Consider the following 10,409-nt stretch of genomic DNA (forward strand, 5'->3'; position numbering starts at 1 on the left):
ACTTGTGAAATTAAATGAGTATAAATTAGTTTCATATTTGGCGCTTTTATTTGTTCCCCTTCGATCGTCCTTGTCCGTTTATTCGATGAGTTAAGTTAAGCTTTTTTCAGAGGTTAGCCAGTTTGTTTTCTCATTCGTTCGTCCCAATGGTGGATTATTGATAAGCAAGAGGCAAGGATAAACAGAGACGACCATGGTACAAAAATTTAATCATTTCCGAACATTCTTGGTTTATGTTTATATTACCGTATTAATTATATTTATGATACACTTATTATTATTTATTGTTATATTTATATTACCGTATTAATTTGAAGTTAAAGCAGACAAGAGTAAAAAGAATAATTATAATTTAGTTTGTATGCAATTTTTTAAAAGTTAACCAACATAACAATCAGTGATGATAGTACCCAAATCTGTTTCCCAGGCCAGAACATTTTTCCTAGGCAGACCGGAATGTTAGAAAACGACCGAACACCATCTCAGTGCAGACCTCAATGACATCTAAGTGTGTCAAAAATGTTCACTGTCTTAACCGAGGGAAGCAATGCTCTGATAACATATACATGTGAATTTAATACTAGTAATAAATATATATTCTTACTGAACTGCTTGAGTCGAAAGTCTTCAGATTAACATCATGGATAAGCGGACCAGTAAGTGATGTTTTGTTTTCTAGGAATTAATTGCAAAGAATAGCCTGTTGTACATAATTAGAGGTGTTGAGAAGGTATGTCTGCAGCGTTTGTTGTCAACATAGCAAAGTGGTCAAATCCCATCTGTCAAAAGAAAAACAGTATTTTAAAATTAATCAGTTCATTTATTCCCGCATCCCTTTATTAAATCAGTGGCTTACATTTGTTTTTCACCCCCTGTTTAGAGGAAAACAAGAGAGTTTTTATAGTGCGGATCTAGGCCGAGCGGCCGTTGGGCATGAAGGAGAGTGCGTTTTATTAATGGGGGGGGGGGCTCTTGGTAGTGGCGTTACTGGCCCAAATTCATCCGCTGGGGTCGGAGATGGCCCTTGGTTAGATTAGTAAGTGGCGCACGTCTTGAAGGTGTTTGGTGCGGGGGCGGCCCGGGGGCTGAAGGCGGCTATCGACCCGCCCAGGCATTGGCCGCCCCCGGTCACGTGAGCCGACTCCAGTCTCCGCCTCCAGAGTGACAAACGAGTCTGCCGCCGCTCCTATTATTTCTCCAGGGAGATGCCGGCCGTGAGCATTTATATCTGGGATCCACGCAGTGGCGTTTATTGTTTTCGGACGGCGGCTTTAAATGCTAATCAAAGGAATCGTCCCAAAATCCAATTCGTTTAAATGCAAAGAAGGCCTATTTGCAGATAACCGACCCCTGGATGGATTTCCACTCAAACGTTGCTCCCCCAATCAAAGTCTTCAACTTGGAACCGAGTAGTTTCTAATTGAGTCAAACGAATGGAAAACATCATTACGACTGTTATTCTATTAATCACCTCTCTCCAAACGCAAACTTCTTATAATAATCAGCAATCATTAAAGGATGTTTTAAACATTGACGCAATTCGTCGTATCACAGGTAATAAAATTGAGATGCAAGACATCATACACAAAGTAAAACAAAGCATCACAGTTTTTGGACAAACAAAAAACTAATTAATCATTGGTGACACTCATTATTTTTCGAAACAATGAAATTATAATTATTAAATTAAACGTTACTCAATTGAACAATATTTGTGTGAGGTTGTCCTACCCTAACTGTAGGTCCAGGGCTGTTCAACAATTTTTTTATTTCTCAGATATGTTATAGGGGTGACAAGCTTAATTGTAATCATAAGTCACTCATATAAGAGTATAACATTAAGAATAACAAAAGCAGCAAACTGTACCATATTATGTTTATTAACCTAATACTTGTTATATAGGTTAAATATATGTATGTAGTTCTGCTATTGTTCGGAAAATAATGAAGGTTTATGGTTATAAAATAAAAAAAATTAAATAAATGATTTTAAACATTTTTTGTTAATTAGAATACCATCACTCTCATCAATACACGTCTCCTAACGTGATGGAAACTTCTCTATACCGAAGAATAGAACTTATTTATTATTATCTAATTCTTTAAATGCACTTTCTTACAACTTTAGAAGAATAAATTTTGTATGTTGTAAAACGTTGTCCAGGTGTCTGAAAGAACGGTAGTCGGTAGCCGAGAGGTCTGGAGAATAGGGAGGGTGAGGCAAAACCTCATAAGCATAATGATGATGAATGATCGTTTGAGATATACAAACAAATAACACTTAAAGACGTTAAACTCATAAACGCACAAACAAACTCACATAATAACTCAAACGGGGGCGTTGGTGGCCGGAACGGTTTAGCGCTCATCTTTGTAAGGTAAAGGTCCCGGGTTCGAATCCAGCGGCCTGCATTCGAACCCGACATACTTACAAATGGGCTTTTTTTCAAAAACACCAGCACCCTGAGGGTTTATATGACCTCTGCTGTTGCGAACCCCTCGCAAAAAAAAAAAGTGGAGACAGACCCAGTAAGTGGTCGTGTGCCGGTTCGACATGAAAACAAAATGTGTTCTGCTGTCTCCTCCTCTTCCTGCCAATATCTACACTGCATATACTTTCTTAATGGTAGTGCCCTGTCAGGAGTCGAAGAAGCAGAATCCTGGTTCGGTTGCGGTTGCCTTCCATAAATTCCTTGGCATGTTTTGCGGATGGCCCTTCTATGAATCTCTTCGCGTGCCTCATACCTGTTATTGTTCCACCAGGTATTGGTTTCATTGCTAAACGTTCCATCTATATCCATAAAAAGTGTAACAACTATCTCCTTGTCATTGATGGACTTGGTTAGGCATTTACACAGTTCATCCAGGGCTAACTCAGTCGATCTCCGTGGTCATTGTCACTCACTGAGACGTTTGTTCTTCAGTGCTGTCTCTCGATTGTGGTTCTCCACCAGTCTTTCTAATGTATTTATTATGAATGATGCTCACATCATTGAGGACTGATAAGACTGTACGAGTAGGGTTTGTAATCGATGGATCATCCCGTCGGTACAACATTCGTATCTCTCATCATCTTTTAAGAATGTAGCTCAACGCTAGGCAGGCTGTGAATATTCTCACTAAGTAAGGCATGAGTATCTCTTGACCTTTTTGTAGTAGCGCTGGGTATATCCCGTCTACTTCTGGTGCCTTGTATGGGCTATATGACTTTAGGTTGCATTATGGCAACCACCTCCTTCCACTCTTGTTTTGTGGGGTTTTGGGCTTTGATTACTTCTGCTCCTGGAAGTGATTTTCAATCAGTAGAGGGTGTGTTTCTTCATCCGTCTGTTTCAAGCTTCCATCTGGTGTTTCTGTGATTGCCTCACAAAATCTCTGCCACCAGTTCCGTTTAGCTTTTCGGATTTCTTTTTCGTACTGCGTGAAGGCATTTCTGTATGTATCCCACTCATTATGGGCCATGGCTCGGTTGAATAAATCCATTACTCCAGCTCTCAGTCGTTCTAGGGGTTTGTTCCTCCAGACTGTTTTATGTTTATTTAGCCCTCTTTTTCAGAGGGACCGTAGGAAGGTTCGCACGTTTACAATTTTCGTCCTGAATCTACAGGTAACCTAACGTGCTTATCATCTATAACTTACCGGCACCGGGTTGTGAGGCTGGATGTGTAGGAGGGGGGAACAGAGATATTTAAAAGTCTATATTACGATTCTTAATTCCTTCAAGGCATTGGAGATCACTGAATAAGCCCATTATTTGTTTTTGCATATTGCCCTCCATAATTTCGTTCGGCCTTTTGTGCTCTAAGTGCTGATGCTAAATTTGAATTTTTGCGCCAAAGTCATTTATGTTTCAAATGACCAGATCCGCATCCCCACTTTCACTTCAAATCACAACGACCCTGTGCCCAATGCCTAAGTTATGAAAATCATAGTTTGTCACACCCTCCGAATAAATAAATAGCCTGAAGGAAAAGGTTCATTGGCTTCAAACATTGGCCAGAAACCACTCTACTTTCTTCTCTATCTGATACCTCGGTCTCAGCTGGGTCTTGTAAGTTTCTGAGCTTTACGATAAGCCCAAATTAGTATTGTTGAACACAGCCAAAGTTTTAATAATTTCTGGTCAATTCCAATCTGCGAGAGCGGTGTTGGAATCTGGTTGTAACCATTCATAATGGCGTGGTTGATTCCAGAAATTGGACTTAACCTTGTCCAAGCTGCCTGAGAAATGATTAGTCTTTCTAATTATCGTGTGAAAGGATGTTGTGCAAGTAAATGTGTTCTTGCCTCTGGATATAATTCGCATTCATTCCAGTTAAATTCGATCGTATTGGCGTCCATCGCCCAGTCGTTATCCATATACCGGTGACATAGTTGAAAGATACATTTCAACATTTTTCCCTTGTTGATGAAGTTTTATTTGCCATCAAAAGTTGACCTTCTTTTAGGTGCCGATTCGAAGCTTTTAAAAACCCCTAATCCAATAATAATTCTATGGGAACCTAGTCAGTTCTATACCATTTTTGCCTTGATGTGTTGACAGGTTCTGATCTGACGGTACTTCAGACACAATGCGCACTGCCCTTTTGACTTTACCGATTTAAAAAGTAGCTCTCAAGCGCTTCTGGGAATCGGAGGAAATGACACAAACAATGCCTGTAAACCCTGAAGATGTTCAAGACGAGGATTATTTCTGTCACGCGGGCCTCCCAGGGTAGATACGTTATCGCACATCCATTTAAAGGGAAGAAGTTGTCATTACAAAATGGGCAAAAAGTCGGAAAAGCTTATTGGTCGTTTGAAAAACAAAAGATTGTCTCATGATAAAGACATCAAATTAGCCTACCAAATGTTTTTACGCGACTACGTATGTGGCACATGTGCCTAGTGATTATGTGATGTCCCACTACGTCGCTAAACCTACTAGCTCTAGCACCAAAGTGGGAGCTGTTTTCAATATTACATCAACTGATGAATCTGGGAAATGTCTAAATGACGTGATGTGAAAAGGCCCAAATTTACAAAAGTCCTTACTTGACTTGGTGACCCAGTTTCTCTAACCGAAAATTGCCTTTTGTGCAGGCATTCAAATGATTTACCAGCAAATATTTATTCGTAAAGAAGTCCGAATTCATCAGCATATATTTTGGCAATCCCAAAAAGAAGGGTCTGCAAAACTTTGAATTAAATACAGTTACTTACGGGTTAAAGCCATCACCCTTTTTGGCAGAAAGAGTATTGGTCAGTGACGAAGGGATTAGGTTCCCATTAGCCAGTCCTGTTCTTATCCACTAAATCTACAAGAATGACATTTTATGCGGTGCTGACACTGTTAAATATGTTTATCAGGTACAAAAGGAGTTAGTGCAATTGCTGTCGCGAGGGGGCTTTAACCTCCGCAAGCGGAGTATCCTTTCCCACCGCTAGGATTCTTGGCACCGTTTGCTTATTACATGAAGTGGGTTATACAGCAGCTCTGGCTTTTTAAGTAGGACTGGGACGTACCATTCGTCGGGGACGAATTGAAGATCATTCGATATATTGGAACATGAACCGGAGAGTCTCTGTTAGTAAGTTTTTGTGATGTCAGTGAAAGAGGTAAAGCTGCTTGGTTTTATAAAGTCACATGGAGAAATAATACCATCAATTGATTCCTCGGTGTAAGAAAAACATGAGTTGCTCTCTTGAAGTCATTCCATATCAACCGTCATGAGTTGTTAGGAGCCCATCTGTTGTTCCGAGAGGGGCGTAAACAATCTGAAACCCCAGAGAATCTAATTGTATACTGGTTCTAAAACGGAATTAGCCTGGTTGAGTATACCCCTTTATCAACTAGAAACTTAAGTAGCCAAGTGATGGAGGAAAAAAAAAGTGGGCACCGACATTGCAAGACCCTTGGTAACGTACAGTTCGTCGAAATGGTAGTGTCTCCAAAGCTTATTATCCATGCCTATTTGTGGGTTTAGTTACTAAAGCCACCCATCTCGAATTTGTATCTAGTCTGTCGTCCGAAGCATTTTAGCCGCCTCAGACAGATTAGTGGCACGTAGAAGCGTCTCATAACATAATTTCTTCGTATTGTTGTCGCAATTTTGTGAGAGCGGTTCATCAATTGATGGAAACTCAGATTTTCCTGAAAATTTTCCTTTAAATTACATTTTTGCTATTGCTCTTAAAAGAAAATTAATTTGAAGTTCAACCCGCCCAAATCCCCTAATTTCGGTGGATTGTAAGAACCTGATGATGATATCTTGTACGATAGCTGATCTAAATTCGGCTAAATTCTCAATGAAAATGTGAAAGGTGAAAATAGTTGAAGCAGTTCTGACATGTTACGAGTATACAAACTTATTTTCCCGCATAGAATCTATACTTATCTATACTATAGCCTGTGTCTTTATCATTTAAGGGACGACCCTGACCATGTTGTTTATTAAACTCCTGGTCACATCCTAATGGGTTTTTCTCTACTAATTTTGTTACTAATTAGAAGCTTAGGTTTCAAATGGAAATCTAAATTTTGTACGAGTATTATTATTATTATTATTATTTTGTACTAGAACAAATCATTAAAACCAGGTACAATGGTAAACTAAATTGACACTATTACAATAATACAATTGTCACATAACACAATCATCACAGAATATATTGTATTAAATCGAGGGACATGATACGAGGGAAAGTCTGATGACTGTGATGACAATGATTCATCTTGTTGGCAGAACGCAGGAATTCTATTACTGATAGTTCAACGCGTTAGTGACAGCGGTAGTATCAATTATTCGAAAATTCTGATAAATTTTGAAAAGACCCGAAAACAACTTAACACTTGGACTTTAATATAGTTTGTACAAAGGTTTAAGTTTGACAGTGTAATAATCTTTCAAGATTATTCGAAATATTGGTAACAGTATTAATAGTTGTTTTTTCTTAAATTTTGAAGAAAGGCGACGGTCTGTGTGATTACGTTAAACGTCCAAAGGCAATAGATGTGAATGCGACGTTAAATAATATTTGATTGTTTACAAACGCAACCTAGAAGTGACTATTAAATAAAATTTATCCAGAATGGATGAAATGATAATATTGAGTAATATTAATATTCAACTAATATTGAACACCAAGACGACAGATCGAGAAAGCAAAAACAATAAATAAAGTAAATAAGTAATCCCTATTCTTTTTACTCAATGTGAAGAAACTTTATTTGCAGATAACCGACGCGGTTGGCTTTCCAGTGAAACATTGCTCCATTATCCAAGCAATCTATCTTCAACTTGAAACCTCTGAGCTTCTAATTTGTAGGAAACTGCTGGAAAACATCGTTATTCCCCCAATCCAATAATAATTCTTCTTCGCATCTTAAAGTAGTAATATTACACAATCGAACACGGTTATTTTTACCGATGGTGAGGAACATCACCAGTATTCCACTAGACAAAGTTCATTATTATGTTTTATATTCGTAAAAAACTGCCCCATATAAAACAATTCTATGAGAAACTGTTCCTAGGCTGGGGTATCCCGCATGGAGGTGTTTTGACCCATCCTTATTTGATTTACAAAACATCGATTCCCAAATTAACACCATGGTATATGTTTGATTGTTCTTCCATTTTTTTGGCTTGTGTTTATACTTTTTTTTATTTTTTATTATTAACTATTGAATTTCTTGCTTGGCTTTTTGTGGATCTAGTTCATTGTTCAATATTTTGCGGCCGCGGTGGCCGAGGTGTTAAGGTACTCAGCACGCTAGCGGTCTTGGGTTTGAATCCTGGCGTAGTCTATGGTTTTTTTAGTTGAAAACATTATGGAAATTTTATTGTAAAGTGGTTTCGCCTTTCGTCTGCGACACCCAACGGGTAGTTAGTCGTTAAGCCCTCATGCAAGACTGGAATTACTTTACTTTTTACTTACTTTCTATAAAATAGCGATTTTCCGTAATTGGGTAGCGTCAAAATGCAGATGATATAATGGTGGGATCAGTAGGATCGAGCATCAATCATTCTTCCATAATCCATCAAAAGGCTTCAAACAACATAAATAAATTGACAAATAATAGAGAATCATAGTCAATCAGATAAAATCAGCTAAAAACTTTACTAGCAAAAAAGGTTATACTTCATCTCTCACCTTCTTTTATGCAATTATATGGTATAGCGGTACAGCTAAATATATAGGAATGATCCTAGATGCCAAGCTGAGCTGGAAAGGGCACGTGAACATCATGAATAGTAAAGCACAAAAATAGTTTTAACGTTTTGGGCAAGTATACTGGTTGAGAAGACGCCACTGTAACCTTCCAATACAATATAAAACATTTAAAAAAGGTCACTAATCTCTACTCATTTAAAAAAAGATTAAATATACAAACAAATCTTAAAGCCTATGTTGAGATACGTAATTATACTACTAGGTTGTATTAACACGTTACTCCAAAATAAAATTCTATGTTACAAGGTCAATGCACATTGGTACATAAGGAATAAGGACTTAAATAAGGATCTTAGAATCCAAGAGGTCACTGGGGAATTCAAAAATTTGGCTCAAGTCTTTCTAACGCATCACTCCATTTAATCCATTTTGCAAAAGTTAAAGGTGATTAGGAGCTACCATGGTCAAAATTAACAGTAAATAATGCTTTGTTTATTTCCGGTGTTTACTTTTGTACTGATTAATCCCATTTCCACAAAAAGTAGCATTATTCCCTTCCATTCTGCTACCTCTAACGATCGCTTTCAGTTAATCTTTTTCCTTCGTTGATTTAATTTGGTATTATATTTCTTCGTAAATCTTTTCAATGGCTACAGTATTTAAGTGAATATGACAGTGTCAGGGGCATAACATTATACATCCAGAGCGAAGTCACCAGGAGACTGACTGTAAATAGGACAGGGTTCTTCGGCGCTTCAGAGAAACAGGACTTCACACTAGAAGGCCAGGACAGGGTCGACCTAGATCTAGCCCGTTATCAGGCTACAAAACAACAAAATCACGGGAAATGGGATCAGAAATTTCATAAGGTACGTTTGAAATGTTTCGATTTCCTGCAGGACTGTAACACGAACTCAATGAAAATAACACATTGGAAGATTGGGGACGAGTTATCTGCAGAGGTGCGCCAAGAGGCTATTTCGTCTGCTTCTTTCTTTATGTTGAGAGAAGCTGTTGGTGGCTTGAGTTGAAGGATCTTTGGATGGTTCAATGAACAACATCCAATTAGGAGAGCAAGATAGTAAGGAAAATCGTTGATACTTTTTCTAGGTTTATAAGCCCCACAACAGACAGTCGAACGTAAAATACCATAAAATTTCTGATATTTAGTCAATAAACGATGGAAAGAAGTTTAACTTTTGTACGTTCACATTAATTATTCAATCATAAATCCTTTCAATTATTAACCTTTCGTATATTCAATAAAATTTCTGATATTTAGAGTGCAGATGAAAATCTTCGTATTCATAAACTTTGACAAACCTATTCAGCCCTAGGTTCCCTTGTTTACACGAGAAAGAAAGATGTACGGAGGATGAAAATTACGCTCAAATATTTTTATCGGTTCACAACCTTAATTGTTTCGCCAATATAGTACCATTTCTAAGAATATGCGAACCGAGCATCGTTGATAGGGGTTACATTCTAGTTTTACACATTGACAAACAGATTCCACTGCTCATTGAGACTTCGTACACTATATGAATCATGATGACAGGTTTTTAATGCTTTGAGATACAGCACCGATAAATACTTAATTACTACTATCATCATAAAACTACTAACATCAAGTAGTTAAAATGTGAAAAAGTATTCCATATATTATCATTTATGACACTGTGTCAATTTGGCAGTTCATCACTAACAAAACCACCAACTAACAAAACTACCAAGTGTAGTTCAAGGTCATGGTAGGGGAAAAGTGCAAACTATGACATTGCATACTGGGCTTCTGAGATGTATGATTAAGATTGTAAGATTGTATATAAATAAAAATATAGACCATTATTTTCTCCAGGCCTATCCTCACCCGCCGCCCGGCCGCGACACAGCCAAGCCAGCCATCCCCAGTGAACCCGCCCTGGTCGACCCCTCGACTAAATTCGTCATCCTAAACCTCTACGCCACAGCTGCTCAAAAATTCAAAAATCTTATCATAGATGTCCAAATCATTCGCCATTAGCAGTGAAACCAAATTAAAAGGCAAGTCTATTCCTATATTATATATACTGTGTAGAAGAATTTCTCGTTGAGAGTCATACTCCTCGCAAGTCTCACAATACGGTGTGGGTCTCAGGTTTATTTTAAACAGGCAAAACCACATATCGCATGTCCTGTCCTTAATCGCGAAATTATGCGTTAAAAAGACTTGCTTCTACAACCCTCGGCAAACGGTGTTTACGTAGATTTGG

This window comes from Cimex lectularius, unplaced genomic scaffold, assembly GCF_000648675.2.
Source record: "Cimex lectularius strain Harlan isolate CLEC.00 unplaced genomic scaffold, Clec_2.1 scaffold32, whole genome shotgun sequence".
Taxonomy (NCBI): domain Eukaryota; kingdom Metazoa; phylum Arthropoda; class Insecta; order Hemiptera; family Cimicidae; genus Cimex; species Cimex lectularius.